This window comes from Rousettus aegyptiacus, unplaced genomic scaffold (genome assembly GCF_014176215.1).
Source record: "Rousettus aegyptiacus isolate mRouAeg1 unplaced genomic scaffold, mRouAeg1.p scaffold_m13_p_9, whole genome shotgun sequence".
Taxonomy (NCBI): domain Eukaryota; kingdom Metazoa; phylum Chordata; class Mammalia; order Chiroptera; family Pteropodidae; genus Rousettus; species Rousettus aegyptiacus.
In genome coordinates, this window is record NW_023416312.1 from 102,812,034 (window position 1) to 102,823,655 (window position 11,622).

An 11,622-nucleotide genomic window follows, 5' to 3' on the forward strand; every position below is an offset into this window, starting at 1 on the left:
TAGGAAGACACTCAAATGGTAATTTTGACACATTGCCGGAGACCAAGTGTACTGTAGTCTGAGTTGAGGCCTCGGTTCAACTTCATGGAATTTACTTCCAGCAACCTGCCATTTTCCCATGGTAAAGAGTCAGTAAAAATCCCCTCATAGCTCTGGCCAGGTAGAGAAAAAAAGAACCATTTTTAAATGCACCTAAAGTATTTTCTATAACAAAAGCCTATGGTCTTGGAGACAAGACCCCACCAGAGCCTTACCCCACTGACAGAGAAGGGCATTCCCTCACCAGCAGTCCTCCCCCGCCACGAGCCTTCTTATTTCACATGAGGGGGCGGAAAAGCTAAAGAAGCATGTGTGAAGGTCATAGCCCAATACCCCAGGCCCACTAAAAGATGCAAATCTAAGCACGAGACTGCAGAACCCTCCCCATCGTGCACATCATGCCACTGCCCGGGCAGGGTTCCCGTATAACAGTGATTGCAGCAGAAGGGGCTGCAAAGCACAGGAACTATTACATAAACCTAAAGACAGCAGGGGAGGCGCGAACGAGGGCTAAAGGACATCGAGGTCTCTGGCACCTGGTACCACAACACACATTGAACAGACCCCAATTCGCAACCAGACCAGTGAACCTTCATACCAACCATCTGTCCACCCCAGTGGCTACTACATGATACAGCTTTCAACCAATTACAAGGTGTGCTAATAAAAAGTAGGGGAAAAAACATGGCATGATTAACATGCAAAAGACTCTAACGGAAAAAGTAGACAAAAATCCAACACAAATCACTGTTGGAGGTTGAGTAATAAAAACTCTAAGAAACAATCAAAAGGAAATCCTAGAAATCAAAAACACTGTAACAGGAATCGAGAAGCAGTAGAATGGTCACAGCCAAGGGAGGACATCAGCAAGCTTGAAAATATTTCAACAGCAACTTCTCAGATTGAAAAGAGAAAAAGGAAAACAGTATGCAAAAACTATGAGATGATTTCAATAGGTGTATTGTATGCTTACTTAGAGTACCAGAAGGAGAAGCAAGCAAGCACAGGGCAGAAGAAATATTTGAAATATTAATTGCTAAGAACTTTCTCAAATTAATATCAAAGACCAAACCACAGATCCAGGAGGCGCAGACATCTTATCAAACTGGGATGAGTAAACCCCAAAAGGCACACCCATACATATTATATTCAAAATGTAGAAAACCAAAGACAGAGAGAAATCTCGAGAGAAGCCAGGTTGAGGGTGGGGGAATGAGATAGGGAGGGCGCATGACATACAGCAGACCAGGGATAAGAATTACGGCAGACTTCTCATTGGAAAATGGAAGCAAGAAGACAATGGAGTCAATAATTCAGTGTTCGAAAGGAAAAATCTGTGAACCTAGATTTCTATATCCAGCACAATTATCCTTTGAAAGTAAAGGAGGAATAAAGACTTTCTCAGACAAATGAGAACCGAGGGAATTCATTGCCAGCAGACCTGCTCTGCAAGAAATTTTGAAATGTTATTCAGAGAGAAGTAATATAATATAGGTCAGAAACGTAGATGTACATAAAGAAAGGAAGGCCATTGTAGAAAGAATAATTGAAGGTTAAAAAATATATTTTATTACCCTCAATTGATTTAAAACTGTTAGTTTAGGGTGAACCAATAATGTCTCCTGCAATTATAGCCTATAGATAAATGAAATAAATGACAGTGATGTTTAAGGGATGGGAGGGAGGAATCGGGAATAAGCAAAGGTATCTTGTACTACATGTGACAGTGGTTGAGTGCTATTTGAAAGGGGACTTAAACTAGTTGTAAATTAGTCATAAAAGCCACCTCAGCTCTAGACTAAGATTAGTTGTAAATTAATTCAATTTAGATCAGTTGAAAGTGGACTTGAGTCAGTTGTTCGAGCTCCAAACCAATAATTTTTTTAAATAGTGTGATTGTATTGAGAGGAAAAAAAAAATAAATCATAAAATGTTCAATGTAAAATGCTCAGTTACAAATAGACATTAGGAAAAAAGGGGGAATAAAAAAAAGCAATAAAGAACAAATGCAACAAATAGAAAACAGGTTCAAACATTGTAAATATTAATTCAATTATATCAACAATCACTTTCAACGTGAATGGTCTAAATATACCAATTAAAAGACAGAGATGGTCAAAATGGATAATAATAATAATAAACACCTTAAAAATAAAGACTCATGTTACAAGTAACAGGATGGAGTAAAAAGTAAAGAGATGGATGAAGAAAGAGATATGTGAATATAATGATAAAATGTTTTCACATAGTAAGAGCTCAATAAATGGTAGCTGTGGTTTTTTTCCTGTTCTTCATGTTACTGAACATGGAGTCCCTTGGAGCTGTGGCCCAATCTGCTTCATCTCTGCCTCCCCAGTACCCAGCACAGAGCTAGTGGGGAGGGAGAGAGGTCAAATCACTCACAGGAAGTGGATAAACGCCTCCTCTGTACCAGGCCTTGTTTGGGGAAGAGATGACTGATTTGGATCTGGATTCAGCCCTTCGGTAGCTCACAGTCGAACGCAGGTGGACTTGCACTCTTTCAATGAATATTTATCTGGAAATCCATAATGAAAAGAACACTGTGTTTTTTTACATTTTGACAGCTTTGCAAGTGGACGGCATCTTGAGTCTACGGTATCTTAGCGGTATCTTAGCTTAACTACAGTATGTTTTTTTTTTCCACAGAGTTACATGAAATGATGGTGTGATTTCAATCGGCATCATCTTAGATTTAATGACTTTAACAATAGATTACGTCCAGGGCCTTCAACCACCTTAAGCTGTGGGGTCTTATTTATGAGAAAACTGGGGATTGGCGAGGTTTGGTAATTCCCTCAAACTCACACAGCTAGCAAGTAGCAGGTCACTGCAACTCGAAGACTCATGCTCATTTGTTGTGTTCACCGTAACTCAAAACTGGTATAGAGACTCCATATCATTTTGAGCATTGGAATAAATGAACGAATGAATAAATGAGTAACAGTAAATATCAGCCTTTTAAATAAAGTGTTCATTGATATTTTATTGTTCTCCAATAGAAATGTGTGAGCTTCATATCATTTTAAATTTTCTAGTGACCCCAATTTTGAAGTTAAAAAAAAGTACAATTAATTTTCAGAGATTTATCTCATCTACTTTATGCAAAATTGTATTCTTTCAACATATAGTCAATTTCGAAATGAAATTAATAAGTGAGATCATTTATTTCTCTTTTTCATACTGAGTCCTTGGAAATGCAGTATGTATTTTATGCTTCTGGCGCCTCTGCATTTAGAGCAGCCACGTTGCAAGTGCTCGGTAGCCCCTTGTGGCCAGTGGCTGGACATCGATGGACAGTAGGGCACCCCGAGGCCTTCTTGCCCTCCGCCCTCGCTGTCAGGCGCCAGCAAGGCTGCCTCCTGCGCTCGCTTCACCGGGCTTGTTAAAATGACTCTCCTGTCTCCCCACAAGTACATACCTCGGTGTTAAGGGACTTTGCGGTTTATTTTTCCTTTTATTTTGAACTTGTTATTATGGAAACTGTCTAACATATAGAAAGAGAAAATGATAAAAAGCTGCCGTGGACGAGTCAGTGCTCTTCTCAGCTTGTTTCGTCTTCCACGCCCTGCACGCTGCCCGCTCTACGAGCATTTACACCCAGGAGTATTTGAAAGAAAACCTGAGACATCCGGTCATTTAATCTGTAAATATTTCAGAATGCATTTCTAACAACGACAAAAAAATCTGTGAGTTAAACAGAACCCCCGCGTGGTCATCTTCAGTCGTTTTGCATTATTACCCAACCACTCACGGCTCTGGCCGGCAGGATGGGACATGAAAAAGCTGCAGTGATCATGGCATGTCACTAACCTCTGTGAGCTTCAGCTTCTCCCTCTGGGAAATGGAAGTGGGACAGCTTCCCCACTGCACTGTCGTGAGGATTCGATGAGATGACCCCAGGCGGAGCTCTAAGCATAGAGCCTGGAACGCAGTGGGCGCGGTCCGACGCCTTCACTGCTCCAGGCATCGGGCTTTCGTTAGCGCAGCCAGTGCCACCTTAGCTTCTGTGGCCATCACGTGCCATCACTGAGCCAGCGAACTCACCGCCAACTAAAGCCCCCGTGTTATTTTCACGAGCACAGCCCCTCAGTCCCAACTTGACGTCTGGTGATTTTTCCTGTGCTTTTATCTTTGCTTGCTCGAGTCTTCATCATCTCGCACTGTGGCGATGGCATAGTTCCCTAACGGGTCTCCAGGCCGCCATCCCAGACCTCCCTCCACATGGCTGGCCTGGAGGTTTCCAGACTCCGAGAAGGGCCAACTACGCTCCAGCTCTCTCCGGGATCCGAAATAGGCAGGAATGACAGTGATGGGCCGAGCTGAGAGAGGATCGCTCCTCCAGCCTGCACATCTTACAGAAAAGGGACAGGTTCTCCTAACAGGCTTTCCTGCTTCTGGCAGCATCCAGAGATCTGCAGGTCACTCTCATTCTAAACACTCCTGAGAGGCTCCCCTTAGCCTACAGAATAAAGTCTAACTCGTGAATCCATCATTCAAGTCCCTCTAGGATCTAGTCACATCCTCTAGTGGCATCCCCTGTCCTCAGCATGAGAGCCACGTGGCCTGTAGGATGGCACCTGCTCTGCCCTCCCCTGCCCCGCGGCCCCAACCTCTCCGACCCCATGCTCAATGCTTTGCCCACCCTCATTCGGCTTCAGGCCTACTGGTCTCCCCATTGTTTCCTTGAACATAGTAAGTATGTCCCCACCTGACTCCCTCTGCCTGCAACTCCCTGCCCAATTCTCTCCCTTACTAACTTTTTTCAGGTCTTTATCCAGATATCACCTTCTCGGTGATTACACCCGATTTAAAATGACACTCCCATCCGTGCAGACTCTTTCTTTTCCATGCTCTGTTGTACACTGTGACGCCTAATATATGCTATGTTGTGTGTAATATCTGTCTCCCTCTGCTGGAGCGTAAGCTACATAAAGGCAGTGATTTCTGTCTCGTTCACTGTCATATCCCTAACACGCCTTTGGTCTTCGCCACATCTCAACATAGTGCCCTGCATTTATCCCTGTGGTGACGACATAGTCATCTCTCTACTTGCTTGTGTCCACACACTGCCACATTGGACTGAGGATACCCTCCTGGGCTCTCGTCCCTTGATCCCATTCTTTCCCTGCTTCTTGGCATTTGTGATTTTGATAGTTCCTCCCCAAGGCAACTAGTAACATTATTGGACAGGATATCGAGTAGGGCTGGGGCGGGAATGAGCGGTGGCAAACGACGAAGCACATTAGCTGGGAGTACTCCACTGTGTCCCCAAATGCCACACGAATGTGCTCATTGGGTGGCTCCAGACACACCTGCCTGAGTTGTTCTTAACATTGGCCTTTGACCTTTTCTTGGATTGTCCACAAGGAGGTAAAGAGTCTTGAACCATCCCGCCAAACACATCTTCCGGGCTTCAACGCTGCTGTCCCAATCCCTGAGGAGCTGAGACGGCAAGGAACTGAAGTTCATCATATGGTGTCAGAGACTGACCATGTCCCGAGACCCATGAAAAGTGGTCTGGATGCTTTTGAGAAGAAGTACCTTATCTTATCCATTTCTGAATCCCCGAAACCCGGCATAGGCTTGGCCCCGAATAGGCACTTATCAAGTGATGACTGAGGAATTGGTAAATAAATGAATGAACCAAAAAACAAAGGTGCTCCTGGTCTAGAACACAGAGGGGAAAAGAGACTATTTGTTAGGATCATCTAGCAAAACACACCAGAAGCCAGAAGCCAAGGACCTAAACTAGGAAATCATGGTAAGATTCTAGGGACTATGTGCCTTCCCCGCTCTTGTTTTCTTGGATACCTACTTCACTGTCCTGACAAAATAACCAAGAGACCACTTAGACCTCGAAAGTGAACCCAGTGTTGGAGAGAAAATGGGAAAATGAGCACATTCGGATTCCACTGGGAAGAGTGTAAATTGGTACATTCTTTCTCAAAAGTGGTCTTGACTCAGCAAGTTCTATCTTCAGAAACTGAACCTAAAAAGGCAGACTATCCAACTACAAGTGTCTACGGCCATGCCATCCTGAACGTGCCTGATCCCATCTGATCTCGGAAGCCAAGCAGGGTCAGGCCTGGTTAGTACTTAGATGGGAAACCACCTAGGAAGACCAGGTGCTGTAGGCTACAAGCTAAGGATGGTAGGAACTAAATCTGTTTTGTCTATCATATTTCCCTAGAGCTTAGCATGACAAGTACCTGTAAGCTTTCAACTATATGTACTGAATGAATTAAAGTTTAATAATATGTATTTTATATAAAGTATATTCATTATGGTGCTTATACTATTGAAAAATTAGGAGCAACCTAAATACCCTCCAAGAATGGTACCTATGAAATACTATGCAGTCGTTAACAATGGCACTTTAAGTCTATGTGTTTATATAGATATAGATATACAGTTATATAGATATAGATATATACACACACACACATACATACATACACACACACAGAACATATAGTGTGAATATAGAGAAATACTTAATTATGTAATATTTCTGGAAAAGAGTAGACTAAAGAAAAGCATGCATCTACAGCCACGACACTCTGAACAAGCCTGATCTCGTCTGATCTCCAAAGCTAAGCAGGGTCAGGCCTGGTTAGTACTTGGATGGGAGACCACCTAGAAGTCCAGGTGCTGTAGGTGTAAAAAATAAAAAAATAAGGGATTGTAAGCTGACGAGGTCCTTGCAATCTGTGAGGTTAACCAAGGGCTGCCTCGCCTAAAAATAAGTAAATAAATAAACAAATAAATAAATGAGCATACATACTGTGATACATTTTATGTAAAATTGTGTGTTTGTGTGTGTGTCTGTCTGAAGAGATTTTCAACAAACTGTGAAATAATGAGTTATATCTGGATGGTGAAACTCTAAGAACTTTGAATACTCTTTTGAAATGTTTCTATATGTATTTTTTAAAAAATAAGATATTAACCCACAGCTGACATTATACTCAATGGTGAAAAATTAAAAGCTTTTCCTCTAAGATATGGATATTTACTCTCACTACTCTTATTCAATAAAGTACTGCAAGTCCTAACTATAGCAGTTAGACAAGAAAGAGACATAAAAGGCATCAAAATCAGAAAGTAAGAAATAAAATTGTCACTAGTTACTGATATAATTTTGTGTACATAAAATCCCAAAGACTAAACCAAAAATCTTTTGGAACTAATCAACGAGTTCCAATAAAGTTGCAGGATACAAAATCACAAAGAAAAATCTGTTGTATTTCTATATATTAATAATGAAACATTTAGGGGAAAAATTTTAATAACTATCCCTTTCGCAATAGCATCAGAAACAATAATATATTTAGGAATAAATTTAACTAAGGCAGTAAAGGATCCGTGCAGCAAAACAGCAAGACTGTTGAAAACAATCAAGGAAGGTACAAACAAATGGAAAGACATCCCATATTCATGGATTGAAAGAACTAAAATTCTTCAATGTCCATACTACCCCAATTCATCTAGAGATTCAATGCATTCCTCATCAAAATACCAACATTGTTCTTCACAGAAATAGAAGAAAAAAGTGCTAAAATTTGTATGGAAACACAAAAGACCACAAAGAGCCAAAGTGATTCTAAAGAAAATGAACAAAACCAGAGGTATCTCATTTCCTGATTTCAAAGTATACTACTAAGCTATAGTAAGAAAAACAGTATGGCATTGGTATAAAAATAGACACATAGACCAATGAAACAGAAGAGAGAGCCTGGAATTAAACCCCTGTAGGTAAGGTCAACTGATATTTGACAAGGGAGCCAGGAACACCCAGTCAGGAAAAGATAGCCTCTTCAACAAATAGTGCTGGGAAAACTGGGTTAACATGTACTGAACTAAGTAATTGGACCGTTATCTTACGCCACTCACAAAAATTAACTCAAAATGGATTGAGGACTTAAATATAAGACCTAAAATGATAAAACACCTAGAAGAATATGTAGGGAAGAAGCTCACTGACATTGGTCTTGGCAAAAATTTTCTGGATGTGACACTCAAAATCAACAAGTAGGACTAAAGCCAAGTAAAAGCTTCTGTGCTGCCATGGAAACAATTATCAAAATGAAAAGGTAATATACAGAATGGGAGAAAATTTTTTCAAACCACATATTGGATAAGGAGTAAATATCCAAAATAAATAAAGAACTCATATAACTCGATAACATAAAAGCAGATAACTTGACTAAAAAAATGGGCAGAGGAACCAAATAGACATTTTTTTCCCAAGAAAGCATTCGAGGGGTCAATAGGTACATTAAATGATGCTCAACATCACTAAGCATCAGGGAAATGCAAATCAAAACCACAAGGAGATATCACCTCACACCTGTAGGAATGGCTACCATCGAGAAGACAAGAGATAACACGTGTTCACAAGGATATGGCGAGAAGGGAGCCTTGTGCACTGTTGGTGGGAATATAAACTGGTGCAGTTGTTATGGAAAACAGCATGGCGCTTCCTCAAAAAAGTAAAAATAGATCTGCCATATGATCCAGCAATCTCACTTTTGGCCATATAGCAAAGGAAATAAAAACAGGATATCAAAGAGACAGCCGCCCTCCCGTGTTGACTATAGCATCATTCATAATAGCCAAGATATGGAAACAACCTAATTGCCCATTGATGGATGAGTTGATAAAGAAGATGCATATATCTATATACATAAGTATATAGATATCATTCAGCCACAAAAAAGACATCTTGCCATTTGAAACAACATGGATGGACCATGAACACATGATTCTAAGTGAAATGAGTCAGAAAGAGAAAGGCAAGTACTGTATAATATCACTTATATGTGTAATCCAAAAAGGCCGAACTCATAAAGACAGTAAAATGATGGTTACCAGGGGATGAGGGGGCAGTCAGGAGATAGGACAGATGTTGTCATGTAATGTGATAGTGGTACAATCATATCTTAATATGCAAATGTATTAAATTAAAATGTTGTATACATTAGATGTACACAATGATTTATTTCAAATATATTTCAAAAAACGTCAAAGTAAAACCAGGTAGTAGTAAAATAAAATAAGCTGTTTAGGGAGCTGATAAGAAGGCAGTGGTAATACCACACTCCCTGCTGCAATCAGGCTGTGTTCAATGATGTCATAGATGGCGCTGGTTTAAAAGAGAAATAAAATGAGCTGAGTGCTTGGGGCCATGACCGAAGCCGGGCCAGCCCTTCTCAGGTAGAGAAGGGGCCCTAGATGTAGCTGACTGGAGGCGTCTGGACCTGACAACCCCTGAGCCATCGGAAGAGTCATGTTGGTGCGCTGGTCTTCCCTGGCCTTCCCTGACATCCCAGGGCCGGATCCCTGACAGCCAAATGGAAATCTTACTCTACCCACTGCTGAATGAGCCAGCAAATGCATAGGGTTCTCCCCGACAGAGACCCGGCTCCACTGAGGGAGAGACTGTCATTGGAGCTGCTGTCTCGACTGTGGTTGTACTGGTGCTCACTGATCAAGGGCATTCCCACATCGCGGGGCTTGGGAACTGTCTCCTGGAGCAGCTGGAAAAGGCTGACCTCGCCCTGTTGAAAGGGGGAATGAAGTATGGGATGTCTCGACAAAATAGCAAAACAGGCTTAAGTAGAGAGAGCAGAGGAGATTACTGCAGCATACTCCACACTAGATGTTCACGGGCTGAAAGCAGTGATGGAGCCTGACCGTGTGACTGACAGTTACAAATAGAGAGCCCTGCACCTGGGTGCAGAAAAGCAACTGGCTATACACAGGATGGAAGAGATACCTGTACACAGTTTACAGGAAAGAGACTTGAGACTTTGCCTAACAGGCATCACCAAGGGGATATAAGACCAAAAAATCTAATGGGAATTTAGGCTGCATTACGCTAAGTATAGTGTCCAGATAGAAGGAAGTACCCCCATCCCTTTCCACCCAGAAGATGGTCCACAGTCTTTCCTTTGGGAATTCGTAAGCTTACATGCTGACTCGCCGACTGGAAAAGCTGCTCTGCCATTCCCAACTACCAAAAGTATCTTCTACAAACTGTTTAAGATGAGAGCTTAGAACCAGAGAAACAGAAAAATATAGACAGATGTTATGATCAGGTCACCCAGAAAGGGCAGGCTCAGAGGAGACATACGGGGTAGTCTGGGAGACAGGCAGACAGAAAGACAAGAAACGCACAACTTGCAAGGAGGGTGAGGCAGAAGAGGACAGGGTGGGGGTGAACAGAAGAAGCCAAGCTGCTTCAACTGTACATTCATGGGTCTCCCATTACAAGGACTAGGCTCTCACCATCCTGTGCTGGTAGCTAACCTCTGCATTTCTAAGACCTTCGTAAGTACCAATTACTTCTGAATTCATCCTACCAAAGGGGGTTTGATTTCCAGGAAACATGCCATGAATACTTATTGGAGATCAAGTCTTTGCTTTACACAAGGACAGAGAAGAGCATACTTCACTTCTACCTATGAAAGGATCTCACCATCCAGGGGAGCCAGACACAGGTCTAGACTGATACAACCTCATGAACACAGATGTGACAATCCCCAACAAAATATTAGCCAACCAAATTCAGTAATACCTTAAAAAGATCATATGCCATGATCAAGAGGGATTTATTCCTGGGATGCAAGGATGATTTAGTATCTGTAAATCATTAATGTGATATACCACACAAACAAAATAAAGGATATAAATCATATTATATCAATAGATGCAGAAAAACCATGTGACAAAATTCAACATTCGTTTATGATAAAAACTCTCAGCAAAGGGAGGGTAGAGGGAACATACCTCAAAATAATAAAGGACATCTATGATAAACTCGCAGATAACATCATACTCAAAGGTGAAAAGCCGAAAGCTTTTTAAGATGAGGAATAACACAGAGATGTGCATTCTTATCTCTTCTATTCAACTTACTGTTAGAAGTCTGAACACAGCAATCAGACAAGAAAAAGAAATAAAAGGCATCCAGATTTGAAAGGGAGAAGTAAAACTGTCGTTATTTGCAGATGACATAATACTATATGTAGATAACCCTAAAGTTCCAACAGAAAACTATCAGAACTAGTCAATGAATTCAGTAAAGTAGTGGGATACAAAATTAATGTTCGGAAATTGGTTGCATTTTTAAACACCAGTAATGCACAAGCAGGAGTATAAATTAAGAAAACAATCCCATTTACGAAGGCATTAAAATGAATAAAATACCTAGGAATGATTTTAACCAAAGAGGTAAGGTAACTAACTGTGCTCGGAAAACTACAAGACATTGAAGAACACACAAATAAATGAAAGGATATTCTGAGCTCATGGACAGGAAGAATTAACACTGTTAAAATGCCCATGCTACTGAAAGTAATTTCCAGATTTAATGGAATCCCTGTCAAAATACTGATTTTCACAGAACTAGGACTAATAATCCTAAAATTTATATTGAGCCACAAAAGACTTCAAATAGGCAATAGGAAAAAGAACAAAGTTGGAGCTATCACACTAGCTGATATCAAACTATACTACAAGGCCATATTAATCATAACAATACAGTTTTAAAAAAGATAC

General features: G+C 41.0%; 1 non-coding gene and 1 pseudogene across 1 annotated transcript; both read left to right on the top strand.

Moving 5' to 3' along the window:
- The first annotated feature begins 6,078 nt into the window (after positions 1 to 6,078).
- On the top strand, positions 6,079 to 6,197 carry LOC118608329. The gene has a single exon (XR_004952988.1). It is a non-coding gene; the product is annotated as a 5S ribosomal RNA (ribosomal RNA).
- A 405-nt stretch (positions 6,198 to 6,602) lies between these two features.
- Positions 6,603 to 6,720, top strand: LOC118607985 (annotated as a pseudogene).
- Positions 6,721 to 11,622: the final 4,902 nt, after the last annotated feature.